Genomic DNA, 5200 nt, shown 5'->3' on the forward strand with positions numbered 1-5200 from the left:
CCGCGCCGCCCGCCGCCCCGCCCTGCCGCCGTCATGGAGGGGCGCCCGCGGCTGCCTGACGGCGAAACGCCACACAGGCGGCAGGAGCCCGGCCCGCCGCCCGCGGCGCGGGAGGCGCGGTGCGGAGCAGTGGCGGCGCGGAGCGTGATTCGGGCGTTGCTGCCCGCGAAATCGGGGCAGAGCCGAGGCCGGGCCGTGACTCCGAGAAGGCGACTCTGTGGGCAGCTAGTGCGCGACCCGGTCGTGGGGCCTCAGCGCCCGCGGCATGACGGGACATGTAGTGCCGGGCGGGGCGGCGGCGCGGAGCCCTGGGGTTGCGTGCTCGATGTCCCGCGGGTGGCCGGCGTGTCCCGCCACCGGGACAACGGTGCTCCTGGCTTGGACCCGCAGAAATCCAGCGCCATTCCTCAGCCCAGACGCGCACAAGCGGCTGTCATGTCGCCTTCCCCTCTCCCCCCGACTCCTTACTGCCCCTTTCTTCCCCGGCGTATCAGGACTGCGGTGCTTCCAGAGAATCACAGAATCAGTTGGGTTAAAAAAGACCTGTGACATCTCCGAGTCCAGCCTATGGCTGAACACCACCATGTCCACTGAGTGCCACCTCCAGGGACACTGAAAACGCTTCAGCACTTCCAGGGATGGTGACTCCACCACCTTCCCGGGGAGCCCATCCCAGTGTCCAACTGTGACATTCTTTCCGTGAAGAAATTCCTCCTCCTCACGTCCAACCCAGACCTTCCCTGGCACAGCTTTTGAGGCTGTCTGTGCACCCCTGTCCCCTTAGTGCCCCTTTCCTCCCCGGCACTAAGGATGCAGGGGCTCTCCTTCCAGGCAAGGTGACTGGGAGCAGCCCCCACTGCAGCACCAGCCTCAGTGCCCATCCACGTGGAGTGCCAGGGGAAGGAGGCCAGGGAGGATGGCAAACTGACACTGAGACAGGGTCTGGAAACTGGAGACACTAAATGTACACTGAAAAGATCTGATAGTGAAGCCACCTGATACCAGGGAAAGAAATCTGAGAAGCAGCAGAGGTAGCTGCTGATGCAGAGAAGACAAATTCCCAAACTCAGGTTATTTGCATCCTACGTTTATTCAGGCCTGGTAAAAATTATGTTTCCTCTATTGGAGACGTAGTGTGAGTGTTCTCAGGACACGCTGCAAGACTGAGCACAAAGGATATGGATGCACTCTGTAAATATTTCCCAGCACAGAGGGCACCCGATGATGCTTCACTTCTTATGATGATAAGCTACAAAAAGTCTGCTTGCCCACTAGATTTGTACTTCCCTACACATGCATCCTGATGGATTCCTCCGACGTGTTTAAAATAGGGATGGGTCGTGCAAATCCCCAAATCAAAAGGTTTGCAAATAATCAGTCTTGCTGCTCTGCTGCTAGATCTCGTTTCTTGTCACAGCTGTTGCCTGTTTTAGTAGCTGATTCCCAAGGAAACAAAGCTCATATGAGCACAAAGGCGGAGTGCTTGCAGCCTTTGTGTGTGGGTGTGCGTGTGTGCCTGTCCTTCCTCCCCACCCTTAATAATTTTTTAATCTGTTGGTCAACTGGTCGATCTGATTTGACAGAGGGAAAGAGCCTCCAGGAGTGATTATAAACATCCTGAGTAAGGAAAAAATTTTGGGTGGAACTTGCACCTTACTAGAAATCAGATAAGCCCAGCTGTGAAATGCAAATGCTTCAGAGTGGAAAGTTAGCAGAGCCCAGCCTGTGGGAGTTCTGGAAGAGTAGGGACACCAGCCCAGTATCAGGTCTTTTGCATTTAACAAACAAACAAAAACAGCTTTTGACAAACTTGAATATCAGGTGAATCCAACGGATTCAGGAGAACAGTAAATCACCTCACTCAGATAGCAGAGGAGTAAAACTTTTACAGTGAGCTTTAAAGTCTCCAGGCAGCCAAGCAGGAGTTGCTCAAACCTTGTGTTTTCAGCTGTTGAGAACATGTGACTGTCATGCAGTGTTCCAAATTATTCAGAAGTGCAACATAAGACCTCTCTCCAATTTCCTAATCTGAGAAAACAGATTTCAATCACACTTGAAAAACAGAGGACAAAGAGGATCCCAGCAGAACTTCCTCAGGCCTGATCTGCATATTGAGTTGTGCAACAGCTTGATTGCTGCCCTACCAGCTGCACAGGAGATTTCTGCTTTCTATGGGGCAAAATCAGGACACGAAATGATTTGCGTCGGTGTTATCGCTGCACACATTCAGGCACAGCCTTTTGTTTTAGAAGATGTACAAAACTGCTTTTGGAAACACATACCTTTTTTTTTTTTTTTTTTAACTGTGCTATTTCCCTGTTCTTGGCAGCTCTGGACAAAAAGCAGAGTTGTTTTGGTTATATCAATGTTGCAGGAGAGTGGAAAGAGTGCCTGCTCTTGAATGCTTCCCAGCAGTGGAGAATTTTCAGCCAATTGTAGGGAGTGAAGGTCAAGTCTTCAGCTGATTTTTGTTGGATTTAGTGACACTTTGCATGTGCACTGAGACACTCAACTTGCTTGACTTCAATTGGATGCTGTTGTGAAAAAGAACTGGTTGGGGCTTTTCTTCTGAAACAATCCACTTAAATGTGGCAGTGTTAAACCACTTTGGTAACAGGTTAGTTGCAGTATTTTTTATTTTCTTCTATCTGGTATTTAAACCGTTTCCCTTCCCCTTACAGTTTTGTGTTCTTTATGCCTGAAGAGAATGCCACCTGCACCTCCGCAAGTGTGAAGGTGGAATAGCAACATTTTGAAGTGGGAATTGGTAGGAGAAAGGAGTTGTGAGGATTTAGAGTAGGGCAAAACCCTAAATCCCAAAACCCAAACAAGCTAACAACAAACCAACAAGGTTTTCTCAGAGAGTTAAGGTCACACTAAGATGTTGTATATGGGTTGCACACGGCTGTGCTCCAGATCATAAGACAAGGTTGGTAGCTCAGCTTTCACATGGGAAAGAAGTGTTTTCCAAGACTCAGGGCTGTGAGGACAGTGCATGAGCGCATAGACCAGACAGGATCTGTGCCATTCTGAGTGGGGAAACCAACTGAAAACAACCACTGCAGGGGGCTGGAACTTCTGCATTCATTTTATCCCTGAAGGCTGCTGCTTTGAGCCATGACCTGCTTCAGCAATACACAATGTCCTTCAGTGAGGCTTCTGGTCCTCTGCAGTACTGTCAGCAGAGACCACCTCGACATGGCACTCAAGGGAGCAGGAAAGGAATCCTTCCTTTCCTGTAAAAGCCTGAGTTTAACACTGACTCAGCTGAACTCTGTGAAGGGCAGACAGAGGAGTGTGGTGGGTCCAGCTCAAGAACCACACTAGTGAGGCTGCTTCAAATACTGGAGCTGCACAGAGGTAGAACCCAGGTGATTTGTCAGACACATGAAATTACCATTTCTTTCTGCCCTCTGTCATTTTGACATACCTCTGTGGAAACTATTTAAGATCCCTGGGATCCCTGGCAGAGCTCATGGTGTAGCTCTTCATGCCCCTGTATGGCTTGTATAACTTCAGAGACAAATGCTATCTTTGTGGTGCCCTCCCATGTTTAAATAACCAGCCTGGGAATGTCTCCTAAACCTTCTGCTAAAGCAGAATAGTGCTATGGATAGTTAGAGCTGGAATTATCCCGGCGTATCCTTTTGGGTTTCATTTTATCTCATGACATGGTGCAGTGCTCTTAGAGCAAGATTGTGAGGTTGCCTTGGAGATAGAGGGCTTAGCCACAGGGCAAGCTGTCACACCGAAATGTTCCCATTAGCCAGGGTAACTGTGAAAGCTTTCCACAAACAATTGAGTGAAGTGAAGTGACAAAAAGCTTATGAAACAGTCACAGGGGAATTGCATAAACGGGAGTCAGATGTTCAATTTGAGACTGTTCCATGACCGAGGAGTTTCGCAGCTGGTTGACGAAGGGAAGAGGGAGGTCAGCTGGTCTCTGGCTGTTAAAACAACCTGTTATGTTTCTCAGGCAACAGAGATGCCCATAGCAGTGGCAGGATGGATCAGGAGGATGATTTCCTCATTTCCTGGAATAAGGTTTGAAAGTTGTGAATATTTTACTGCTGGTAGAATTTGAGATTTCAGGATGCAAGTGTTAATACACCATGGTGCAGCCTTTGAGTGGATCAGCAGGAAGACTTTAGGAATGCACCATCGATTTAGCTGACTTGTAAACAAGTGAGTGGAAAAAAGGACAGAGAGAACCCACAGATTTGCTGCAACATCCATCTGGGAAAAAAAAAAAAAAAAAAAAAAAAGAGAGAGAGACCAGAGAGAGACCAAACTATGCATCGTCTTTACTCCTAATGTTTAGTTTATATCTTCCAAGGGAAAACTGGCAAGTGACCGGCTGTGAATAATGTACCCATGGGGAAAGTTTGTTTCTAAACATGAACAGTTAGTGCCTGGCTTATGTCTGGGTGGGTGTGCTGGCTATTTAATAAAGATTTCATTCTACTGAGGCAACCACATAAAAGAATTGCTTTGGAGGAATTCAAGGTGAGAATATCTTTATTTTGCATCAACACCAACACCCTTAATGCAGTAGAAATGAAATGCAGAAATTAACCTTTCTTCTTCATCTCTCCCATGCTCTGCTCTGTGTCTGAGCCCCTTGCAAAGTCTAACTGAAATGATATAATCCTCTGTATTTCTAGCTGCTCCAGATTGTTAAATGTGGGCTTTTCTGCCACAGCATGGAGGCAGGACAGAGAAAATGTAAGAGCTAAAGTTATAATGTGTTGTAGTTTTGAAAAAGATGCTGGTGGAGTAAGAGCTGCAAACAAAGAAAACCTAAAATGTTTCCTTCAGCTTTGGGAGTCAGAAAAGTGAGGGAACCCAAGGATATGGCTCTCATCAGAAAAGGTAAATCCAATTACATAACAGCAGAATTTGCTTGGGGTTTGGGTTTTTTTGTGGTTTTTTTTTGTTTGTTTGTGGGGTTTTTTTGGTGTTTTTTTTTTTTTGTTTGTTTTTGTTTTTTTGGGGTTTTTTTTTGGGGGGGGAGGTTTTGTTTGTTTGTTTTGTTGGTTTTGGTATGCATGCCTAGGTCTCTCATCTGAACCATATGAACCTTAAAGAATCTCAGATGCTTTTTAGTTCCTACAGCCCTCAGGAACTAAAGGGCTGCCCCTTCTGCCCCTGCACTGCAGTGCCAACTACATATTCTCCTTCAGCCTCTTGGTCCTCTCCA

General features: G+C 47.4%; 1 long non-coding RNA gene across 1 annotated transcript; it reads left to right on the forward strand.

The window, feature by feature from the left end:
- The first annotated feature begins 112 nt into the window (after positions 1-112).
- Positions 113-4921, forward strand: LOC135296905 (uncharacterized). Its single transcript, XR_010358922.1, has 3 exons — positions 113-2617; positions 4665-4725; positions 4819-4921. It is a non-coding gene; the product is annotated as an uncharacterized LOC135296905 (long non-coding RNA).
- Positions 4922-5200: the final 279 nt, after the last annotated feature.

This window comes from Passer domesticus, chromosome 3, assembly GCF_036417665.1.
Source record: "Passer domesticus isolate bPasDom1 chromosome 3, bPasDom1.hap1, whole genome shotgun sequence".
NCBI classification, from domain to species: Eukaryota; Metazoa; Chordata; class Aves; order Passeriformes; family Passeridae; genus Passer; species Passer domesticus.